This window comes from Ranitomeya imitator, chromosome 10, assembly GCF_032444005.1.
Source record: "Ranitomeya imitator isolate aRanImi1 chromosome 10, aRanImi1.pri, whole genome shotgun sequence".
NCBI lineage: Eukaryota > Metazoa > Chordata > Amphibia > Anura > Dendrobatidae > Ranitomeya > Ranitomeya imitator.
Window position 1 is genome coordinate 52,474,349 of NC_091291.1, and position 26,042 is coordinate 52,500,390.

General features: G+C 46.7%; 1 protein-coding gene across 8 annotated transcripts in view; it reads right to left on the minus strand.

Annotated features, from left to right (window-relative positions):
* Window positions 1–26,042, minus strand: part of LOC138652018 (sulfotransferase 2B1-like) — a 267,378-nt gene that overhangs the window by 154,471 nt on the left and 86,865 nt on the right. The window contains exon 1 of one of the 8 annotated variants that reach the window (XM_069742709.1): window positions 19,615–20,150. The exons of 5 other annotated variants lie outside the window; for them this stretch is intronic. The gene's annotated coding sequence lies outside the window, so the exon portion shown is untranslated. Of the gene's footprint in view, window positions 1–19,614; window positions 20,151–26,042 lie in introns of those variants that run through there. 2 more of the 8 variants (XM_069742712.1, XM_069742714.1) reach the window with 2 other exon arrangements.

The window sequence follows — 26,042 nt, forward strand, 5'->3', positions numbered from 1 at the left end:
GTGGCAATGATGAAAGCTGTCTTCATAAGCCACCGACACGTGAGATCAGTGCAAACTGTACCACTTTTCCCAGGCGCTGGCAGATGAATACAACTATCTGCAAGTTTTTCAGATGGACACACGGTCCGTGTGAAAAACCTGACATTTGCTCACCTACTTTGAATACAATAGGTGTGTGCAGGTCCATATTTTCGGTCCAAAAAAAACGGACCACATACAGACATAAGAAACAGACTTACAAAGTATGAAGAAGGCCTCAAAGGGAAGGTGCCATAAAAAAAGTTTTTCAACAATAGAAAAAATTTAAATTATTATTAATGTTTTAATTTATTTTAAATTATTGTAATTTGTTTGTAACCCCTTAGTGACAGAGCCAAATTTGTACTTTATGATCAAATCAATTTTTACATTTCTGACCATTGCCTCCTCCTGCCGTCTCAAACTCAAAAATATTTCCTGGATCCGCGCGTTCCTTGACCGCGACACCACAAAACACTAGCGCATGCCCTCATCATCTCCCGCCTTTACTACTGCAACCTCCTACTCTCTAGCCTCCCTTCTAGCACTCTGGCACCACTCCAATCCATCCCACCATCTGCTGCCCGACTAATCTACCTGTCTCCCCGCTATTACCCAGCCTCTCCCCTATGCCAAGCCCTCCACTGGCTTCCTATTGCCCAGAGACTCCAGTTCAAAAGCCTTACAATGGCATACAAAGCCATCCACAATCTGTCTCCTCCATACATCTGTGATATGGTCTCCCGGTACTCACCTACACGCAACCTCCGATCCTCTCAAGATCTCCTTCTCTACTCCCCTCTCATCTCTTCTTTGCACAAACCGCATCCAAGACATCTCCCGTGCTTCCCCCATACTCTGGAACGCTCTACCACAACACATCAGACTCTCGCCTACCATAGAAAGCTTCAAAAAGAACCTGAAGACCCACCTCTTCCGACAAGCCTACAGCGTGTAGTGATCCTCAACCTACTGAACTGCCGCACAACCAACTTTACCCTCTCCTAGTGTATCCTCACCCATCCCCTGCAGACTGTGAACCCTCGCGGGCAGGGTCCTCCCTCCTTATGTACCTGTGTGCCTTGTTTTTTGCTCATGTTTAATGTATTTGTCTATATTTGCCTCACTTTTCACATGTAAAGCGCCATGGTATAAATGGCACCTTAAAAATGTGTAATGATAATAATAATAATAATAATAATAATAATAATAGTCAATTTATGAGGTTATAGCTCTGGAAAGCTTCAAGGTATCCCACTGATTCTGACACTGTTTTTTCGTGACATATTGTACCTCATATTAGTGGTAAAATTTCCTCGATATAACTTGCGTTTATTTATGGAAAAAAAATGGAAATTTGCCAAAAAAATTTAAAATTTTGCAATTTTCAAACTTTCTGTCTGTATGTATTTCTGTCTGTCTGTCACATAAATCCCAAGTCGCTGATTGGTCGCGGTCAAACGGCCACAACCAATCAGCGATGGGCACAGTGCGGCCGTGAAATGGCCGCTCTCTTCTCCCCTGCCGTCAGTGCCGGCTCCATACTCCCCTCCAGTCAGCGCTCACACAGGGTTAATGGCAGTGTTAACGGACTGTGTTATGCCGCAGTGTAACGCAGTCCGTTAACGCTGCTATTAACCCTGTGTGACCAACTTTTTACAATTGATGCTGCCTATGCAGCATCAATAGTAAAAGGATCTAATGTTAAAAATAATAAAAAAAAATTAAAAATCATTATATACTCACCTTCCGGCGCCTTTCTCGCTCCTCGCGACGGTCCGGTCCATGCATTGCGGTCTTGCAAGATGATGACGTAGCGGTCTCGAGAGACCGCTACGTCATCATCTCACGAGACCGGAATGCACTCTTGGGACTGAAGCGTTGCGAGGAGCATCGGTAAATGCTTCGTCTGGATCCAGGAGCCGACGGAAGTGAGTATATACCTATTTTTTATTTTAATTCTTTTTTTTAACAGGGATATGGTGCCCACATTGATATATACTACATGGGCTGTGTTAGATACTGCGTGGGCTGTGTTATATAGTACATCTCTGTGCTATAAACTATGTGGGCTGTGCTATATACTACGTGGCTGTGGTATATAGGAGGAGATGTCATGTCGGTCTGGCCCAGATGGAAAAGACGGGAACTCCACCTGAAAGAATGACACCTGTAAGTCACTATCTGTAACTGTACTGTAATCTCTTATATGTTCTGCAGGATTGGTATCTACCACTATGGGTCACCATATGGCGGAAATATCAGTGCTGGTTTTTGTATGGAGATTTATTTTCAATAACAGTGTGTCCATCTCCTGAGGTTCCCCTGTCCAACCATAGCTATAATCATGATTACCTAGTTAGGGGCCACAAGAAGACACAGACAGAAATGGCCCCTGTGCTAGAACTATATATGCATCCTTTACAGCCCAAGAGCTCCTAAAAATGCAAAATTGCACCTTCTTTGGAGGTAGATATGGGCCCCCTTACCTCTTGCGCCCATGTGCGGTTGAGCAGGTTGCACCAATGATATGTCCTCCTGTTAGGGGCCCACTCAGTTGTTTCGCCCCACCCCACCCCCTGAGCTGAACCCCTAGCTACGCCTCTGTATCATCTTTAATCATAATCGGAGCTGAACATTGAAATATTCGCTCATTTCTAGTTGTTCACATTGTATAAGTTCAAGGCTGTATTCAAAACATGCTTAATGCAGGGTGGTAAGGATGCGTCACAGTTCGGGACGCATTCTTTCAGGATAAGAGCAACTACCGACGCTAATGCCTTAGATTTTGCTAATTAAGCAATAAACCCCCAGGGCAGGTCTTCGTGTTTTCTGACGTATGTGAGACTGGATTTGTGTTCCTAGGTGATTTCAGATGCTTGGCAGGATAAAGGAGATAAGCAAGTTGTGCACAAACATTAATGTGTTAGTCATACATGCAGGGGGTAACGATTTAGGAAAAGTAAAGTTGGCTGAACTCAATGGTATCATAAAATCTGATTGTACAAGGTTTAGAAGATTGTTTCCTCAAAAATGTGTCTTGGTTTAGTCTGAAGCGGTGCCTCGAAAAAGTTGGAGGGGAGTGACTTGACGGTTCTAGAGATAGCTCGGAGATTGCTGAACATGAGGGGTGGCCAATCAGCATCATATGTTAGAAGGCGACAACAGAGATATATTGCTGTCCGATGGGGTTCATTTGAATGCTATAGGTAATGACATCTTTTTAAACGGCTTGTAGGAAGGTGTTGAAACTGCTTTATTCTTGTTGGGTGGTGGTGGTCGGAGGGTCAAAGAGGCTTTTCAGTCTCCTCCCTTGGTGGTAAATTTTGGCCCTGTGTAATAACATGCTCACTGTGATACACTGACAGGCATTTTGGGATGTGTTATAGAAGAAATTTGAGTCAAGTGATTGTGGTGTTTTAATGATTGAAATTAATAAAATAAAACTGTGATCATTTTCCACCCAACAGGAAGTTGTCTCCGGTGTTATTTTGTGTTATAAGAGATCAACCAGGGTAAGGTTATATAAAGAAGCAGTCTCACAACCTTTCTGCTAGTGGGCACTCCACATTTAGGAGTGATTATGTGATATGCATGTGCAAGTTTTGTGCCAGAAAACAGTTCTCTGTTATTGAGTAACGTCTCAGGTAAACAAGTTGCCTCTGTTCTTATTTTCTGTTAAAAGAGATCATTCATGGGAAGGTTATGTAAGCAGGTTAAACAAATGCAGCGACGCAGAACTGCTGAGCAATGGTTAACATGAGTGCGGTTTAATTCACAGTAATAAACTCCTGGCAGGTAGATAACAGGGAGATAACAGGAAGGGGGAAAGCAGGTGAAAACAGTGTAATTGTGATACCACGCAACCGTCTTGCAATCAAATTTAACTTATCGTGACTCCGCTGTCCTTTAGTCGCTTGCGGTCTGATAGATGATGAAATGCTGGTGGAGGCCGACACTGCGTCTTCAGGCTTCCCTGCCCCACACGGTCTCGCTTCTGGTGGCAACAGGCGGTCACTGTTTTTGTCCGTTGAGCCCCTAGTCCATTAAACTGCAGAGCCGAAGTGTGGAGCTCTGCACAAGTGTCTACTCTGTGTGCTCCGCTGCGTACCAACTGATAGCTGGATAAACACCCCACGTTACTGCTCCTGATGCTCATTCCTCAGTGCACCTGCGCCTTGTGGCTTTACTCGATGCCCATGTCTTTGCGCGATCTTGGGAGCCCTCACTGAACCCCTCCTGGATTTCTGCTCCATGCTTTACCTTACTTCGCAGAGCGCAGTCAGCCCCTATCTTCTCCTTCCTCAGGCGGGAACTCTTTCTTTTCCCACGCTACACTCTCTCTCATCTGCCTGCTTTCCACACCCCTTCTCTCCACATCATGGGTCCTGTCCAGTTCCCATTTCCTTCTCCCCTGCAACACTGGATGCAGCCTTGGCAGTTTCGGGTCCGATATTGCACAGGTACCCAAAACCCGGTCTTTCTCTTTAAACCCCCATTCTCCTTTAACTCCCCATTCCACGGACAAGAGCTTCTTCCCCAGGTGTTCACATTCTTCCACTCTTTGAATGATTCATTGGCAGCTGAATTGTTCATAACGGGTGGGAGGAACTCCAGCTTTCGTCCGCTCTGATAGGCTCTGATAGGCGTAATCCAGGTTGACTGATAGAAGGCGAGGAGATGTTTTGGTCAGATGAGTCTGCTGTTTCTTTTGCTTCACTTAACTTTGACTTTTTTGGGTGCAGTTGGGCCCTGATTGCTTTGTAAGTTGTGGCCTCTGTTCACACAGGACGCATTAAAGTTAGCACTGGGCAGCCCGCCACAGGGTGTTACTAATAGGTAGTGTTGAGTATTCCGACACTGCAAGTATCGGGTATCAGCCGATATTTGCTGTATCGGAATTCCGATACTGAGTTCCGATATTTTTGTGATATCGGAAATCGGAATCGGAAGTTCCCAGTCATCTTCGGCGTGTGCGGTGCTTATGGTTCCCAGGGTCTGGAGGAGAGGAAACTCTCCTTCAGGCCCTGGGATCCATATTAATGTAAAAAATAAAGAATAAAAATAAAAAACATGGATATACTCACCCCTCCGGTGAACCCTGGCTGTCACCGCTGCAAGCATCTGCCTCTGTTCCTGAGAATGCTGAGAGTGAAGGACCTTCGAAGACGTCGCGGTCATGTGAGCAGTCAGGTGACCGGTCACCTGATCACGACGTTATCGAAGGTCCTTCACTCACAGCATTCTTAAGGACGGAGGCAGACACTCGCAGCGGTGACAGCTAGGGTTCTTCGGAGGGGTGAGTATATCCATATTTTTTATTTTTAGTCTTTATTTTTTACATGAATATGGATCCCAGGGCCTGAAGGAGAGTTTCCTCTCCTTAAGACCCTGGGAACCATCCAGGATACATTCCGATATTTGTGTCCCATTGACTTGCATTGGTATCGGGTATTGGTATCGGCGAGATCCGATATTTTGCCGGTGTCGGCCGATGCCATCCGATACCGATACTTTCAAATATCGGAAGGTATCGCTCAACACTACTAATAGGTTATGATCCAGGTGCTGTGCATACTCTGTGCGAAAACTGCTGCATATTATTTATTTGCACTGGTGTGCCAAGCGGCCAATCCCTGATTGTAGGCTGGCTGGCTCATTTGGTATTACCGCACCTGTGTAGTCGCCATCTTTACTTGGGCCCGCTGCACCATGATGGTGCATTTGACTTGAGGTCTAGACAGGTAAGCACCTTTGCCTGTTTCTTTGTGGTGTTTCCCCATAAACTATCCAGGTATGTGCTTCTTCTTCCCATTCAGGCTGGACTTCATACACCGGCCCGTCAGAATAGACTCAGCGTGTCACCCAATGCGATGTCTTCTCCTATCTGTGTTCCTGTTTTCCCTAGGGTTGTTTGTTCCGGATCAACACCCGATCTCCTGCACTCATAGCTGTCCCTTGAGCAGGCATCATTTTAGGGTGCTGGAGTTCTCGAAACTTCATCTGCACCAGTCGGTGAAGAATCTGTAGTCGATGTCAATGTTCCTGAACCCAGGAAGGCACCCCCGTACCCAGGTAGTCCTCTTCTGGGACTTACTCCAGCTCAGTGATCTCTCGCCCTTTGCGTCTGAACAGTAAAGTATATGGGGTGTAGCCCATTGTACTGTGCACTCGATTGTTATACGCCTACACCAATTCAGCTACTACCTCAGGCCATCGTATCTTTCAATCTTCCTCCAAAGTTTGGAGCATCTGGATCAACATCTGTTTGAAGCATCCACAAGTTCCATTCCCCTGAGGATGATAGGGCATAATCCTCGACTTCTCAATCCGGCACAAACAATGTAACTCCTCCATCACTCGACCTTGGAAGCAAGCACCTTGATCAGAATTAATTCTTTTCGGTCAACCGTATACCCGTAGGAAGTCTCTGCAAATGGCCTGTGCAGTTGACTCAGCAGTCCCAGGTTGGAGTCACTACAGTGAACTTGGTAAAGTGGTCAGTCATCACCAGATAATGCTCATACCCGAGATATGCCGGGCCTACGGCTAAGTAGCCAATCATCAATAACTCTAAGGGGGCAGAAGTCATGATGGTCTGCGTCAGGGCTCTCTGCTCTGGAGATTTAGATAGTTCACAGCTCCAACATCTTTGACAGGCCTCCTCTACTGCAGTTTTCAATCTGGGGTGATACACCAGCTTTTGTAACCACTGGAACATCTTCTCCAGACCAAAGCGAGCCCCTCTTTCAAGGGCCTCCGTAGCCACCACACGGATCAATTTTTCTGGGAGCAACCCCTAATTCTTGTAGCAGCTGCATTCTTCTGTATAGCAACTCATCTTCCAGCTGAAGTCTCTCCCACTGTCTTAGAATCTGTATAGTCCCTGGGGACTCTCTCTTGTTGCTTCAGGGCCACCCACTGTCTCAGTTTGGCAAGTTCTTTATCTGCACAAAAAGAAAAAAAAGAGCATGAACCGCACCTCCAAAAATCATATGTTGATGTAGGCAAAAATGTATATAACTGAACATGAGGTTCTTAGTTTTAACATTCTGATCAGACTGTATCAAGCCCACTATCACATCACGGCAAACCTCGTAGTGGGTCCTACCGCCCTAACGGAGAGTAGCCGTGCCACCCATCGTTGTTCCAAGTTCCCCAATTTTGCATTTTCCAGGTGGGCTAGGGGATTATTATTGGTGCACACCAGGACTTCCGACCCCAACAAATACTATGCAAACTTTTCGGTCATTGCCCACACCAACGCCAGCGGTTCCAACTTGAAGGAGCAGTAATTGTTCGGGTTACGTTCTGAGTCGTGAAGAGATCGGCCTACCTAGGCTATCACTCATCCCTTTCCTTCCTGCATTTGTGATAGACCAGCCCGCAGACCACGTAGACTTCCATCAGTGTGAAGGATGAAGGGCTGTGAGAAATCAGCATGTGTGAGTATTGGGGCCTCTGTCAAGGCCATTTTCAAGGCTCTGAAGGCTTCTTCCTGGCTGCTTCCTCACTGAATAGATCAAGTCTTTGAACCAGACAGCACTACTTTTAGCAGCTCTAACAGTAGATTTGCGAGGCGAGTGAAAACCTTCACGAATCTTCGGTAGTACTGGTGAGACCAAGGAAGGCCCAAACGTCCTTCACTGTTGTCGATGTGGGCCATTCTTGCATAGCCACTATCTTCCCAAGCGCAGTCCTCTCTCCTGCAGCAGATACAATGTGTCCAAGATACTCAATTTATTTGTGAAAGCTGACTTTTTGGGGGCTTCATCTTCAGGCCGTAACTCTGCAGCCGACTCAAAACTTGCTTCAGCCACCAAAGATGTTCTTCAAAGGTAGAGGCGAAGACGATGATATCGTCAAGATAGTTAAGTGTTGCTTCAAAATTCAAGTCTCCCAAGCATCTTTCCATCAACCGATGAAACGTCCTGGGAGCATTGATCAGGCCAAAGGGTATCCTATTAGACTCAAACAGTACCATGGGCAGTATGAATGCCATCTTTGGCCGGTCGTGTTCAGCCATGGGCACCTGCCAGTACCCGATGGCCAGATCCAGGGACAAAAAATACTTTGCCTTTCCCAAGCTGGACAGAGATTCCTCAATTCTGGGTAATGGATAGGAGCCCCGCACCGCACAAGCATTCAGTCATCTGTAATCAACACAGAAGCGCAGGGTTCTGTCCTTTTTCTGGACTAAAACAATGGGAGCTGCCCATGGGCTTTGACTCTCCCATATGACTCCTCTCTGCAGTTTGTGAGCCAGCATCTCCATTACTTCCTTATACATAAGACGTTGTATCTGTCAATATATTTCCCGAACTGGTGCAGCACTTCCCGTGAGAATTTCGTGGGTGATAGCTTGGGTGCACCCAAAGTCATCCTCAAGGTGAGCGTAGACCTCCTGGTAGCGCTCCAGTACAACTTCCACCTGTTGCACTTGCTGCGGTGAGAGTCCTGTCAATTTGGCCTGCATCTGCTCCAAGAATCGATGACCCTCTGTTACGGCAGGCGGAACACACCGAGTAATGATATGACTTATTATTGGTGCGTTCGCAGCCCAGGGTCCACCGTGCAGGAGAGAAGCCTGCTGCAAGAGGAATGGCGGCCCTATATGGTGGTATAAAGTCAAATTAGATGCGAGTTCTTTCACTTGGTCAGTATAGCATGACCCCTGTTGCTTCATATGGTCGTGGAATAATAAGTGGGACTGAAGACCCTAACTAGGGTTGTGCCTGCTCTGGAACTCTTCTGTGGTAACTGCACACATGAAGGAACCAGATGCTAGGCCAAGCGACTAATTGCCCCCACTGACGCTAGCTGCCTGCCTATAAGAATTCCCACGGCTAACGGACACTCTCCACGTGTAGCCTGACTGGCAGAGTATGACTGGCGACAAGCAAAAAAATACAAATGATACTAGCGCATGGCCGTGCGGCCATGCAAACCTTTTATAGCTGCAGCAACTTCAGGACCTTCATAGAGGACCAATGGGAGCTGCTACAGGACCTGAGTGTGTGACCCCTAACCTCCAATAAGAGGTCCTCCCTTGGGCATGCTCAGAATGGAAAAAGCAAGACTTAATCCCAGAGACGACTGTTCGCTGCAGACCAGTACTGGCTACAATGGCTGAGCCTGGAAGAGCAGCAGTAACCAAGCGCAGAGTGTCAGCCTGAGCCAGATGCTGGGACTGACATCTCTGCTGAGCAGACTCCACTGCAGCTGGAGAATGGGAGACCTCAGCAGAGGTGGCTCGAGATTCCTCCTGTGCAGCTGTGGGAACTCGACACCTTAGGCTACGTTCACACTAGCGTTGTGCGCCGCTGCGTCGGCGACGCAACGCACAACGCACGCAAAAACGCGGCAAAACGCACGCAAAAACGCTGCGTTTTGCAACGCATGCGTCGGTTTTTGCCGAAAATCGGACGCAAGAAAAATGCAACTTGTTGCGTTTTCTTGGTCCGACGCTTGCGGCAAAAAAGACGCATGCGTCGCACAACGCAACAAAAAAAAACGCATGCGTCCCCCATGTTAAGTATAGGGGCGCATGACGCATGCGTCGCCGCTGCGTCGCCGACGCAAACCCGACGCACATTAGCTTAACGCTAATGTGAACGTAGCATAACACCCTCCTTCAGGATTCCAGGTTGGTGCTCTTGTGTCATTGTAATGGCTAGGGTCCATGGATCTCCTTGCATTACTGCCAAATGCACTGCCTCAGGTTGCACCAACTCCACTGGCATCCCCAGGACCTGAGACACTTCACTCTTAGGCGTTAGGGTGAGGTTATCTTCTCCCAGGTTGACAAACCGCACCACCACATTACCGTCATGGACTGTGGTTAAGATCTGAGCTACAAGGAGTCCTGGGGGTACCTGATGTCAGCTCTATCTGCACTTCCACCCCCTTGAGGGGCGTAGAGGTTCGTACTGGCAATGTGAGCACAGTCTGACCAGGCGGTAGAATGAGTTTAGCAGCTGCGGGAACCATCACCTTGCCTAGAACGTTCCACTCGCTTGACGTTTACTGGGCCAGGGCAGCCCATATCAGTTGCTGAAATAACTTTCTCTGGGGAGTTCATGGGCTCCAACGGTCTAAAAAGGCCTCTTTCAGTTCACTATTCAGGAGAGATCCAACTTCTTTCAGTACATTCATCCCGCGAGTCACCACAGGCCCTCTGCTGACATCTCTGGTGACCAACGCGACCCTTTTTGGCCTATATCATTTCTGCACACTTTAATCTCCATCCAGACCACCCGTGCGACCGGGATGGGCAGTTGGTTGGCTGCCGTCAGTCTCATTACTGGGCCCGGCCGCGACACTTCTGGAAAATTATGTCTAAAGTAAGCTTCAAGCATGGGGGTCACTTGAGATCCGGTATGATTTAAACAATGAATGGCTCACCCATTCACTTCAGCCCAGACACTAAGGCTCATAGAGATTAAACCTTCGGGCCTCCTGTCTTTCCTCCTTGGTCTTTCAGGCTCCGGGTGGTGTCCTCCTGCCACAGAGACCACTAGTTTAACGGCTGCCGGGGTATGGACCGTCTCTGTCTCGCACACCCTTGGGTGTAGTGTCCGATGTTTCCACACTTGAAATAAGTCGTATTCCACTCAGCATGGGGCTGTATGGCATGGGGGGTGGGGTTAGATCAATTAATAATTTAAGAAAGAATAGAGGTGGAGAGAGATACATAAAATGTATTTATACTAATGCCAGAAGTCTCACCAACAAAATGAAGGAGTTAGAATTAATGGTGTTGGTTGGAGCATAAGTATGACATGGTGGTGATATATGAAACGTGGCTAGATGAGAGCCATGATTGGGCTGTTAACCTGCAGGGTTATAGTCTGTTCAGAAATGACCGAATGGATAAGCGAGGGGGAGGGGTGTGTCTATATGTAAAATCATCCTTAAAACCCATCCTGCTTGAGAATATAGGTGAATCTAATGAAAATGTAGAGTCCATGTGGGTGGAGATAAGGGGAGGGGGAAAAAATAATAAATTACTGATAGGGGTTTGTCTCCAAAAATAATAGAAGCAACGGAGAATATCCTCATAAAGCAAATAAATGAAGCTGCGACTCAAGGAAAAGTCATTATTATGACCCAGTATCAGCACGGGTTTACTAGAGACCGTTCATGTCAGACTAATCTGATCAGCTTCTATGAAGAGGTAAGTTCCGGACTGGACCAAGGGAACCTAGTGGGCACAGTGTATAAGGACTTTTCAAAAGCTTTTGATACGGTGCCACACAAAAGGTTGATACATAATATGAGAATAATGGGGATAGGGGAAAATATGTGTAAGTGGGTTAAGAGCTGGCTCAGGGATAGGATACAAAGGGTGGTTATTAATGGAGCACACTCGGACTGGGTCGCGGTTAGCAGTGGGGTACCACAGGGGTCAGTATTGGGCCCTCTTCTTTTTACCATATTTATTAATGATCTTGAAGGGACATGCAGAGTAGAATTTCAATATTTGCAGATGTCACTAAACTCTGCAGGGTAATCAATACAGAGGAGGACAATTTTATATTACAGGAGGATTTATGTAAACTAGAAGCTTGGGCTGATAAATGGCAAATGAGCTTTAATGGGGATAAATGTAAGGTCATGCACTTGGGTAGAAGTAATAAGATGTATAACTATGTGCTAAATTCTAAAACTCTGGGCGAAACCGTCAATGAAAAAGACCTGGAAGTATGGGTGGATGACAAACTCATATTCAGTGGCCAGTGTCAGGCAGCTGCTACAAAGGCAAATAAAATAATGGGATGCATTAAAAGAGGCATAGATGCTCATGAGGAGAACATAATTTTACCTCTATACAAGTCTCTAGTTCGACCACACTTAGAATACTGTGTACAGTTCTGATCTCCGGTGTATAAGAAAGACATAGCTGAACTAGAGCGGGTGCAGAGAAGAGCGACCAAGGTTATTAGAGGACTGGGGGTCTGCAATACCAAGATAGGTTATTACACTTGTGGGCTATTTAGTTTGGAAAAACGAAGGCTAAGGGGTGATCTTATGTTAATGTATAAATATATGAGGGGACAGTACAAAGACCTTTCTGATGATCTTTTTAATCATAGACTTTGACAGGCACAAGGGGCATCCTCTGCATCTGGAGGAAAGAAGGTTTAAACATAATAACAGACACAGATTCTTTACTGTAAGAGCAATGAGACTATTGAACTCTCTGCCATATGATGTTGTAATGAGTGATTCGTTACTTAAATTTAAGAGGGGACTGGATACCTTTCTGGAAAAGTATAATGTTACAGGGTATATACACTAGATTCCTTGATAGGGTGTTGATCCAGGGAACTAGTCTGATTGCCGTATGTGGAGTCGGGAAGGAATTTTTTTCCCCAAGGTGCAACTCTTTGCCACATGTTTTTTTTTTTTTTGCCTTCCTCTGAATCAACATGTTAGGGCATGTTAGGTTAGGCTATGCGTTGAACTAGATGGACTTAAAGTCTTCCTTCAACCTTAATGGCTTCCCAAGGCATCTCTTCCAGAATCTGCATCATCTTGTCCAGAGTATCCCGTTCATGGGAAGGCAAAACATCACAGAACACCAACGCTCACCATCCAGGGCCATCACAGCAATCTCTGCTTGCATAGCAGGGGTCATGGGTGCGTCCTCAACATGATTTTAATCAGCTCGGTCCAGTCCCACAGCATTAGATTACTCCCCATAAATTTTGGGAGATTGCTGAACATGGCCCCCAGTGGCAAGCTAGACCTCGGGGCACTCATGATAGATTAATCTGCTGCCTTTGCATTGGTAGTCTGTATCATGCCGACTACGCCAAATGTAAGCAGGTTAAATGGATGCCACAAGGATACAGAGCAAGGGTTAACAAGAGTGCGGTTTAATTTACTGTTATAAACACCTAGCAAGGAGATAACAGGGAGGGGGAAAGCAGATGAAAACAGTGTAATTGTGATATGACACAACAGTCTTGCTATCAAATTTAACTTATCGTGACTCCACCATCCTTTAGTTGCTTGCGGTCCAATGGATGATGAAATGCCGGCAGAGGCCAACACTGCATCTTCAGGTTTCCCAGCTCAACACGCGGTTTCGCTTCTGGCGGCAACGGGAGGTCACCGGTTTTGAGCTCCTAGTCCATTAAACTGCAGAGCCGAAGTGTGGAGCTCTGCATAAGTCTGTACTCGGCATGTGCTCCGCTGTGCACCTGCCGATAGCTGGATACACACCCCATGATACTGCTCCTGATGCTTGTTCCTCAGTGCACCTGCGCCCAGAGGTGTAGCAAGGGTTTCAACTTAGGGGGCGAAACATCTGAGTGGGCCCCTAACCAGCTAACCCTGATTACAACTATGGTTGTGGAGCGCCCCCAAGGGCTAGGGGAACTCGGCACTGGGCCCTTCAGTTCTCAAGGGGGATGTCACGGTGGCTGACCCGGTCCGTGGCCCTCGGGAGGTCCGTTGATAAAAGGGGAAAGGTCTTTAAAGGGATAATGTTCGTGACGCCACCTGTGGTGTTCGGTAAGGGTGACCGATGCTGCTTAGGGGTCCGCTGGGGTGATGTTATGGCAGCTAGATGGTATACCTTCCCACAGGTGAAGTACGTCCCCAGGGCTTTCCAGTGTGTGGATGGTGGATGGTGAAAGGCGCAGTGAAGAATGAGGACACAAAGTTGCAGTCTCTTTACCTTTTTACTGAAGGCTTCAGCATCCACAGTCCAGAGCACCAGATCACAGGGCAGGCAGAGTCCGGCCAGTCTGAAGGCAAATTCAGAGTCCTGTTATCCAGGTGGAAATCAGTAGCCTTCCTCTAGTGCCTGAGTGTTGTAGTCCCTTCCTGCTGAGCTTCTCGGTAAGGTCCTCACAACTGATGTTGGTGTTCAAGATGTTATGTCTTTCTCTCTGTCCCCCTTACGGATAGGACAAACCCGTATGACTGATGGCCTGAGGATTTTTTCAGGGACTCTAGCATGCCCAAACCCCCACAAGTTGCCACCGTTCCTTCTGGGTATATGATCGGGCAACTACTATGGAACTAGCTGTCCTGCCGGTCTCTGCAGCCAGGCGTGGAGAAAATGACTCCCCCGGTGTTCCGGCTACCGGGTTCTGCACCTCAGAAGGAGGCAGCCTGTTGCAGGGCAGAACTCCTTCTGGATTCCTCTACTTGTGCTATGAATTCGTTTCTCACCCTCTGCAATGCAATTCTCCTTCAATGTCTCTTTCTTAGGATGCTGCCGCACGTGGGGCAGGCACAGCTCCGTGGCCCTCTGTCTAGGCCTCTGACAGGATCCCACCCCTGTCAGGGACCCACTACCTGAGCGGAGCTCAGATCGCTGCTCAATGAGTCCAGCCCAGCCAGCTTCCGCCAGACAGGTGCTGCCCGGTTGAAACCCAGCTCGCTTCTGCCTCATTTCCCCTCCAACCCACCAGTTTTACCTAATTGTGAGGAGTGCCCTAATAGATAGGAGCATAGCTCCCCCTGGTGGACTGGAGTGTGAAGTGTGTTGTGTGGTTTGTGATCTCCTTTATTGCCTTCAGACGTAACATCATTCCCCCTGGTGGAAGAATAACATTACTGCAACGACCAGGACCCTGGGGCGCTGCAGTTGCGCACTTTAATTGTGAATATAGTGGAACCTCAGAATATGACCGCGCTGTTATTGAAAATAAATCTATATACGAAAACGAACATTGATTTTACTGCCATATTGTGACCATATAGTGGTAGATACCAGTTCTGCAGACTATATAAGAGACTACAGCAGAGTTATAGATGGTGACTTAGGCTACTTTCACACTTGCGTCGTTCGACGCACGTCACAATGCGTCGCTTTGGAGAAAAAACGCATCCTGTAAAGTTGCCCGCAGGAAGCATTTTTTCTCCATAGACTTTCATTAGTGACGCATTGCGATGTATCGCCACACATCGCATCCGTCGTGCGATGGATGCGTCGTGTTTTGGCGCACCGTCGGCACAAAAAACGTTACATGTAATTTTTTGAGCGTCGAGTCTGCCATTTCTGACCGCACATGCGGGGCCGTAACTCCGCCCCCTCCTCCCCGGACCTTACAATGGGGCAGCGGATGCGTTGAAAAACTGCATCCCCTGCCCCGTTGTGATTTTATTTCACAGTATGCGTCGGTACGTCGGCCCAACGCACTGCGACGGGCCCATACCTACGCTAGTGTGAAAGTAGCCTTAGGCTACTTTCACACATCAGTTTTTTGGCATCATGCACAATCCGGCGATTTTTTTTTAAAAAACAGATCCGTTTTTTTTACGCCTGATCCTTTTTTTCTCATAGTTATATTAGCATCGGATTGCGCCTGATGTCTTAACGTTTCATCCATTTTTTCCAGATCTGTCAAAAATTAGTTTTCCAGTGACCGGAGAAAACATCTAGAGGAACGTTTTTTCTGTCCGGCGGAAAACCACACAGTGACTGATCCGGCAAAAAAAGTATGAAACGTAAGGTGAAATGACCGAATCCGGTGACCTGATCCAGTTTTTCACACAAATCATTTATCCATTCCGGAAAATCTCTCTCGCTCTCTCTTTCTCCCCTCCCCGGAACAGGAAGTCACTGTATCCCCGTGTTAAAAAGAAAAAACGGATCCGTCGTATCAGATTTTCACTATTTGTGACAGATTCGTTTTATTTTATTTCCCGGGTTGTGCCTGAACGAAAAAAACTGATGTGTGAAAGTAGCCTTACAGCTGACATTTTCTCTGGTGGAGTCATTCACTTTCCTGTCTTTTCCATCTGGCCCAGACCGACATGACAACTCCTCCATCAAGGACTCATCTGCAGAGAATACAACAAAGACCCATCTGACTTCTCACATTTCCTGCACTGTCCCCTTCTTTCCCCAATCTGCACAAACTCCTCATCCTGCTGATACCCCAATACTGACCTGCTGCTGCCATATGTGTCCCTATTACTGCACCTGCTGAGTAGTACAATAATGGCTCTTCTTACCGCCCTACATAATAATGCCACCACTGTGCCCCTTACATAGTAATAATGACTCCTTTGTGCTGTCTGTAGTAAAATTGCCCCCCCTAGAAAATATTAATGCTCTTTGCTAGTGCCCTCCACATTTTTGCCCTAGAAAGTAATAATACCCCATATGCAACTTTGATGGTCACAGTACTCTGAGTGCCCCTTTAACAATAATGCTTAAGTGCCCACTTAACATTTAATAATGTCCCCCAAGTTCCCCCATGTACTGCTTCATTATACACAGTATGGTGAGCTCAAAGCTTCCCTATACACAGTATAAGGCCCCCGCAGCTCCCCTATACACAGTATGATGATCCCATAACTCTCCCATACACCGTATGATGTTCCCACTGCTCCCCTTTACACAGTATGATGTTCCCACTGCTCCCCTATAGACAGTATGAGCCAATGCTCCACTTTACACAGTATAATGATGACAGAGCTCCACTATAGAAAGTACGTATAATGCCCCCAGAGCCCCCCCTATATACAGTGTGATGGGCCAACTGTTCCCATATGCACAATTTAATGCCTTCACAGATCCAGATACACAGTATGGTGGGCCCACTGCTCCCTTAAACACAGAATGATGGGCCAGCAGCTCCCTTATACACAGTATGATGGGCCCGCAGCGCCCTTATATACAATATGATGGGCCCGCAGCTATCGTATACACAGTATGATGGGCCTGCAGCTCCTGTAAAAACAGTATGATGTCTCCCACAGTTCCCCTGTACACAGCATGATGGGCCCATAGCTTCCTTATACACAGTATGATGGGCTTGCAGCTCCTTTATACAGAGTATGATGAGCCTGCAGCTCTCATACAAACAGTATGATGTCCCCCACAGTTCCCTTGTACACAGTATGATGGGGGCATAGCTTCCTTAGGGTATGTGCACACGTTGCCTATTCATTTACGGATTTTTCCGTGCAGATTCAGCAGAATCTGCAGGTAAAATTACCCGCGTTTTACTGCGGATTTTGTGCTCGTTTGGCAGCGTTTTCATACCTGCAGAATCCTATAAAACGCTGCGGAATCCGCAGAAAGAATTGACACGCTGCGGAAAATAATCCACAATGTTTCCATGCGGTATTTTCCACAGCATGTGCACAGTTGATTTTGTTTTCCATAGGTTTACATGGTACTGTAAACTGCATGGAAAACTGCTGCAAATCCACAGCGTCAAATCCGCTGTGAATCCGCAGCAAAATCCGCAACGTGTGCACTTGCCCTCATACACAGTATGATTGGCCCACAGCTTCCGTATACACAGTATGATGGGCCCGCAGCTCCTTTATACACAGTATGATGGGCCCACAGCTCCTTATACACAGTATGATGGACCCACAGCTCCTTATACACAGTATGATGGGCCCAAAGCTCCCTTATACACAGTATGATGGGCCCGCAGCTCTCTTATACACAGTATGATGGGCCCGCAGCTCCCTTATACACAGTATGATGGGCCAACAGCTCCTTTATACACAGTATGATGGGCCCGCAGCTCCCTTATACACAGTATGATGTGTTCACAGCTCCCTTATACACAGTATGATGGGCCCACAGCTCCCTTATACACAGTATGATGGGCCCGCAGCTCCCTTATACACAGTATGATGAGCCTGCAGCTCCCTTATACACAGTATGATGGACCCGCAGCTCCCTTATACACAGTATGATGAGCCTGCAGCTCCCTTATACACAGTATGATGGGCCCGCAGCTCCCTTATACACAGTATGATGAGCCTGCAGCTCCCTTATACACAGTATGATAGGCCCGCAGCTTCCTTATACACAGTATGATTGGCCTGCAGCTCCCCTATACACAGTATGATGGGTCCACAGCTCCCGGTCATGATTTGGCAGTCTGCAGTCACATAAAGTGACTGCCGACTTGTATTCCAAGTCTTTATCATCTTTATAGTAATAAATTGCTTATTATTAAATTATTAAAGCACCACTCTCACAGGGTTTTTTTCCACTGCTGGAATGGTGTTTTAAGCGCAAGTCTCCTGCCCCAGACTTTATTCATCCTCCGGCGTATTCACTATTTTGTGGCACTGCTGCAGTGCCGCGGCTCAAACTTGTGAGCGCAGCTTCTGACTGGCCAGAAGTTAGAAGCTATGTCACAAGTCCTCAATGTAAGACTATGAGAGCGAGAAACAGGCCAGAACGAGGCTCCCATAGACTTACATTGATTAGTGACCTCTGCACTGCTCCATGAAACACTTGAGCAGCAGACAGGTCACATACTGCAGGAGACAGAGCGGAAGTGAAAACAGATGAAAACACCGGAAGGTGAGTATTAGACAGGGTGCAGGGGACTTGGATTTTCAGCAACGCTCCAGCAGTGAAATAAAAAAAAAATACCGTAATGGTGCTATAAATGTGATGCCGTTCTTAGTTACTGTATGGGGCTTCTTATACTAACACTCATAAAAGACCCAGGTGGTACATATCAAAAGCTCCCTAACGCCTCCCCATCTCCAGCCTCCCCAGACAGCAAATATTACATGTGATGGAGAACATATAATATCATAACAAAACATTATAATATTCAGCTCCCAGTGCCCTGTCCCCCCCTCACCCATTTCAGCCCCAACAATACCCCATCATCTGACATCCACCCCCTCAGTGCCCTGTCCCACCTCACTCATCTTCAGCCCCCACAACACTCCCATGGTATCACATTCACCCCCCAGTGCCCTGTCCCCCCTCCCCCACAATACCCCCATGGCCTCACATTCACACCCCAGTGCTCTGTCCCCCCTTCCTCACAATACCCCCATGGCCTCACATTCACCCCCATTGCCCTGTCTCCCCTCCCCCACAATACCCCCATGGCCTCACATTGACCCCCCGGTTCCCTTCCCCCCTCCCCCACTTCAGCCCCAACAACACCCCCTTCATCTCACATCCACCCCCTCAGTGCCCTGTACCACCTCACCCACCTCAGTCCCCACAACACCCCCATGGTCTCACATTCACCCCCTCAGTGCCCTGTCTCCCCTCCCCAATACCCCCATGGTCCCACCTTCACCCCCCCAGTGCCCTGCCCCCCTCCCCCACAATACCCCCATGGCCTCACATTCACCCCCAGTGCCCTGTCTCCCCTCCCCCACAATAACCCCATAGCCTCACATTAACTCCCAGTGCCCTGTCTCCCATCCCCCACAATACCTCCATTGCCTCACATTCACCTCCCAGTGCCCTGTCTCCCATCCCCCACAATACCTCCATGGCCTCACATTCACCCCCCATTGCCCTGTCTACCCTCCCCAGCAATGCCCCCATGGTCTCACATTCACCCCCAGTGCCCTGACTGCCCTCCCCCACAATACCCCCATGGCCTCACATTCACTCCCCAGTGCCCTGTCTCCCATCGCCCACAATACCTCCATGGCCTCACATTCACCCCCCCAGTGCCCTATCTCCCCTTCCCCACAATATCCCCATGGTCCCAAATTCATCCCCCAGTACCCTGTCCCCCTCACCCACTTTCAGCCCCCACAATACCCCAATGGTCTCATATTCACCTCACAGTGAAATACCTGAATTTAATAAACCTAATAAGTTCCATCCCCACTTACTGATGAAGTTTGCAGGCAGGACCAGGAAGCGTCTAAGTGTCAGTGAAATGCAAGGTGGGCACTAGGACCCAGCGGGCACACTGCACAGAGTGAAGAAGAACTGCAGCCCGGAAAAGCTTCCTCATCAGGTCAGATACAGGCAGTACCATTCACTGCAGGAGGGAGACTCTGTAGCCTGCCAGTGTGCTAGCCAGCTTGCAAAGTCTCCGTCAGACGGGAGCAGACATACTGCTTTGCTCCTATGCTGTGTTCTGCCTCGTCACAGAAGTAGCCCTGCTCTGGCTCCCAGTGGGCCCCTTCATGTGACAGCGCCCGGGGCGATGCTACGCTACTGCCTGCACTGCACAGTTTGCTCAGTGCCCGTCTCTCTGTGCATTCACTGGTACTCGGGAGCCCTCACTGAACTCCTCCTGGGTTTCTGCTCCACGCTTCACCTTACATCGCAGAGCACAGTCGGCCCCTGCCTTCTCCTTCCTCCGGTGGGAACTCTCCGGCTTTTCTCATGCTACACGCTTTCTCATACCCCTGCTTACTATGCCCCTTCTCTCCAGGTCATGGGTCCTGTCCGGCTCTCATTTCCTTCCCCCTGCTACACTGGACGCAGTCTCGGCAGTTCCGGACCCAATATTGCACAAGTACCCACAGCCCGGTCTTCCTCCTTACAGTTATATATCAAAGAAGCCTTGCAGGCACCACAGTGGTTAATGAAGCTGCCAGGGACTGCAAGGGTTAACAATTAAAATAAGGTGTGATGATATCTTTTGAAATGGGGTTTTGGGGAATGTTAATTGGTTATAGGAGAAAGAGGAAGGGTCAAAGGTTTATACAGGTTTTAGAGTGGGAAAATGTCCCCCCTCTTTCCTATCTCTGTCATGAGATAAAACAACCACCGTCCCTCCCCAATTTTTTAGTACTTTGGTTTTTCCGCATGTTTCGGTTATTGTCACAGCTAGCGGTAAATTTTGGCCCATTGTAATAACATGCTCACTGTGATACACTGACAGGCATGTTGGGATTTGTTATGGAAGAAATTTTGGTCAGGGGATTGTGGTGTTTTAATTAAGGAAATTAATACAATAAAACTGTGACCATTTTCCACCAAACAGGAAATTGTCTCTGGTGGTATTTTGTGTTATAAGAGATAATCTAGGGTAATGTTAGGTCCATATATATTTGGACAGAGACATCATTTTTCTAATTGTGGTTATAGACATTACCACAATGAATTTTAAACAAAAGAATTCTGATGCCGTTGAAGTTCAGACTTTCAGCTTTCATTTGAGGGTATCCACATTAAAATTAGATGAAGGGTTTAGGAGTTTCAGATCCTTAACATGTGCCACCCTGTTTTTAAAGGGACCAAAAGTAATTGGACAATTGACTCCAAGGCTATTTCATGGACAGGTGTGGGCAATCCCTTTGTTATGTCATTCTCAAGCAAATAAAAGGCCTGGAGTTGATTTGAGGTGTGATGTTTGCATTTGGAAGGTTTTGCTGTGAGGTAAACATGCGGTCAAAGGAGCTCTCCACGCAGGTGAAACAAGCCATCCTTAAGCTGCAAAAACAGAAAAAACCCACCTGAGAAATTGCTACAATATTAGGAGTGGCAAAATCTACAGTTTGGTACATTCTGAGATAGAAAGAAAGCACTGGTGAACTCATCAATGCAAAAAGACCTGGGCGCCCATGGAAGACAACAGTGGTGGATGATCGCAGAATAATTTCCATGGTGAAGAGAAACCCCTTCACAACAGCCAACCAAGTGAACAACACTCTCCAGGAGGTAGGCGTATCAATATCCAAATCTACCATAAAGAGAAGACTGCATGAAAGTAAATACAGAGGGTTCACTGCACGGTGCAAGCCACTCATAAGCATCAAGAATAAAAAGGCTAGACTGGACTTGGCTAAAAAACATCAAATAAAAAAGACAGCACAGTTCTGGAAGAACATTCTTTGGACAGATGAAACCAAGACCAACCTCTACCAGAATGATGGAAAGAGAAAAGTATGGCGAAGGCGTGGTACAGCTCATGATCCAAAGCATACCACATCATCTGTAAAACACGGCGGAGGCAGTGTGATGTCTTGGGCATGCATGGCTGCCAGTGGCACTGGGTCACTAGTGATTATTGATGATGTGACACAGGACAGAAGCAGCCGAATGAATTCTGAGGTATTCCGAGCCGCCATTCTGTGTGCTCAGATCCAGCCAAATGCAGCAAAAATGATTGGTCATCATTTCATACTACAGATGGACAATGACTAGTGTTGAGTGATACCTTCCGATATTTGAAAGTATCGGTATCGGATTGTATCGGCCGATATCCGAAAAATATCGGATATCGCCAATACCGATATCCGATACCAATACAAGTCAATGGGACGCAAATATCGGAAGGTATCCTGTAATGGTTCCCAGGGTCTGAAGGAGAGGAAACTCTCCTTCAGGCCCTGGGATCCATATTCATGTGTAAAATAAAGAATAAAAAAAAAAATATATCAATATACTCACCCCTCCGACGGCCCCTGGCTATAAGCGGTGTAACCGGCAGCCTCTGTTCCTAAGAATGCAGGGTGAAGGACCTTCGATGACGTCGCGGCTTGTGATTGGTCATGTGACCGCTCACGCGACCAATCACAAGCCGCAATGTCATCGCAGGTCCTTCACTCGCTCATTCTTAGGAGGGGAGACTGCCGATTACAGTGGTTTCAACCAGGGCGCGTCCGAGGGTGAGTATATCAATAATTTTTTTTTTTTATTCTTTATTTTACACATGAATATGGATCCAGATACCGATTCCCGATATCGCAAAAATATCGAAACTCGGGATCGGAATTCCGATACCGCAAATATCGGCCGATACCCGATACTTGCGGTATCGGAATGCTCAACACTAACAATGACCCAAAACATAAAGCCAAAGCAACCCAGGAGTTTATTAAAGCAAAGAAGTGGAATATTTTTGAATGGCCAAGTCAGTCACCTGATCTCAACCCAATTGAGCCGCATTTCACTTGTTAAAGAGTAAACTTCAGACACAAAGGCCCACAAACAAACAGCAACTGAAAACCATCGCAGTGAAGGCCTGGCAGAGCATCAAAAAGGAGGAAACACAACGTCTGGTGATGTACATGAGTTCAAGACTTCAGGCAGTCATTGCCAACAAAGGGTTTTCAACCAAGTAGTAAAAATGAACATTTTATTTAAAATTATTGAATCTGTCCAATTACTTGTGGTCCCTTTAAAAACAGGGTGGCACATGTTAAGGAGCTGAAACTCCTAAACCCTTCATCCAATTTTAATGTGGATACCCTCAAATGAAATCTGAAAGTCTGAACTTCAACTACATCTGAATTATTTTGTTTAAAATTCATTGTGGTAATGTCTATAGCCAAAATTAGAAAAATGTTGTCTCTGTCCAAATATATATATGGACCTAACTGTATATAGAAGCAGTCTCACAACTAGTGCTGAGCGATACCGTCCGATACTTGAAAGTATTGGTATCGGATAGTATCGGCCGATACCCGAAAAGTATCGGATATCGCCGATACCGATACCCGATACCAATACAAGTCAATGGGACACCAAGTATCGGAAGGTATCCTGATGGTTCCCAGGGTCTGAAGGAGAGGAAACTCTCCTTCAGGCCCTGGGATCCATATTAATGTGTAAAATAAAGAATTAAAATAAAAAATATTGATATAATTACCTCTCCGGAGGCCCCTGGACATCACCGCGGGCAACCGGCAGGCTTCTTTGTTTAAAATGAGCGCGTTTAGGACCTGAAAATGACGTCGCGGCTTCTGATTGGTCGCGTGCCGCTCATGTGACCGCCACGCGACCAATCAGAAGCCGCGACGTCATTCGCAGGTCCTAAATTCCTAGAATGAGGAGTTTAGGGCCTGAGAATGACGTCGCGGCTTCTGATTGGTCGCGTGCCGCACATGTGACCGCCACGCGACCAATCAGAAGCCGCGATGTCATTCTCAGGTCCTAAACTCCTCATTCTAGGAATTTAGGACCTGAGAATGACGTCGCAGCTTCTGATTGGTCGTGTGGCGGTCACATGAGCAGCACGCGACCAATCAGAAGCCGTGACGTCATGGAAGTCCCAAAACGCGCTCATTTTAAACAAAGAAGGCTGCCGGTTACCAGCGGTGATGTCCAGGGGCCTCCGGAGAGGTGAGCATATCAATATTTTTTATTTGAATTCTTTATTTTACACATTAATATGGATCCGATACCGATTCCCGATATCGCAAAAATATCGGACCTCGGTATCGGAATTCCGATACCGCAAGTATCGGCCGATACCCGATACTTGCGGTATCGGAATGCTCAACACTACTCACAACCTTTCTGATAGTGAGCACTTCACATTCAGGAGTGATTATATGATATGAATGTGCAAGTTTTGTGCCAGAAAACAGAAATAAGTTCTCTGTTATTGAGAAACTTTAGGGATAAGCAGGTATTTCTTCATAACTTAATCCAATGTTCTTTTCAATAGCAATTATTTACCTTTCAGAGTAATACGTGACCTGACAAAGCAGAACTTTATATGAGGGAATGCTTCAGGATTTGCAACTCGTCCCTTGAATTTTAATGTTATTTAGTTTAACCCTATTTTTATTTATTTTGATGTACTGTGCACAGCTTGCATCCCCTCTTTCACTTGTGATCCTTGCCATGAGCCCTGGAAGCTAAGTGGGCTGTTGCTGTTGCCATTCCCAGGAGCACCAAAAATCTATAAGTAACAAAAATGTTACCACTGTAATCAAACTGCTTTAATTGCAAGCAAATGTCTTAAATAATTCAGATTAACCAAAATCAGATTTTCTTATTTTTTTCCATTTATACAAATCCTGCTAGCAGTGGCCGGCTTTCACTTTGCTGGATTAAAAAATGTCAGGAAAATCTAAAAAAAAAAAATTCTCTATGGGCCTTCACCTCTCATCTTCATTCTGGTCATGTCTTGCTGTGACATGGCTGTAACGTCATGATCATCAAGAAATGATAGAGAATGACCCAATAAACATTGTGATGAAGAACACAACCAGGCGAGAGATAAGTGTGGGCTGGGAGAGTATACATTATTTTCATCCTTTACTTTTATTATATTGTAGAGGGCTATTATATTGAAGTGATGGGTAATAAGTTTATTTAGTTGTATATACAGTGGGGCAAAAAAGTATTTAGTCAGTCAGCAATAGTGCAAGTTCCACCACTTAAAAAGATGAGAGGCGTCTGTAATTTACATCATAGGTAGACCTCAACTATGGGAGACAAACTGAGAAAAAAAAATCCAGAAAATCACATTGTCTGTTTTTTTATAATTTTATTTGCATATTACGGTGGAAAATAAGTATTTGGTCAGAAACAAACAATCAAGATTTCTGGCTCTCACAGACCTGTAACTTCTTCTTTAAGAGTCTCCTCTTTCCTCCACTCTTTACCTGTAGTAATGGCACCTGTTTAAACTTGTTATCAGTATAAAAAGACACCTGTGCACACCCTCAAACAGTCTGACTCCAAACTCCACTATGGTGAAGACCAAAGAGCTGTCAAAGGACACCAGAAACAAAATTGTAGCCCTGCACCAGGCTGGGAAGACTGAATCTGCAATAGCCAACCAGCTTGGAGTGAAGAAATCAACAGTGGGAGCAATAATTAGAAAATGGAAGACATACAAGACCACTGATAATCTCCCTCGATCTGGGGCTCCACGCAAAATCCCACCCCGTGGGGTCAGAATGATCACAAGAACGGTGAGCAAAAATCCCAGAACCACGCGGGGGGACCTAGTGAATGAACTGCAGAGAGCTGGGACCAATGTAACAAGGCCTACCATAAGTAACACACTACGCAACCATGGACTCAGATCCTGCAGTGCCAGACGTGTCCCACTGCTTAAGCCAGTACATGTCGGGGCCCGTCTGAAGTTTGCTAGAGAGCATTTGGATGATCCAGAGGAGTTTTGGGAGAATGTCCTATGGTCTGATGAAACCAAACTGGAACTGTTTGGTAGAAACACAACTTGTCGTGTTTGGAGGAAAAAGAATACTGAGTTGCATCCATCAAACACCATACCTACTGTAAAGTATGGTGGTGGAAACATCATGCTTTGGGGCTGTTTCTCTGCAGAGGGGCCAGGACGACTGATCCGGGTACATGAAAGAATGAATGGGGCCATGTATCGTGATATTTTGAGTGCAAACCTCCTTCCATCAGCAAGGGCATTGAAGATGAAACGTGGCTGGGTCTTTCAACATGACAATGATCCAAAGCACACCGCCAGGGCAACGAAGGAGTGGCTTCGTAAGAAGCATTTCAAGGTCCTGGAGTGGCCTAGCCAGTCTCCAGATCTCAACCCTATAGAAAACCTTTGGAGGGAGTTGAAAGTCCGTGTTGCCAAGCGAAA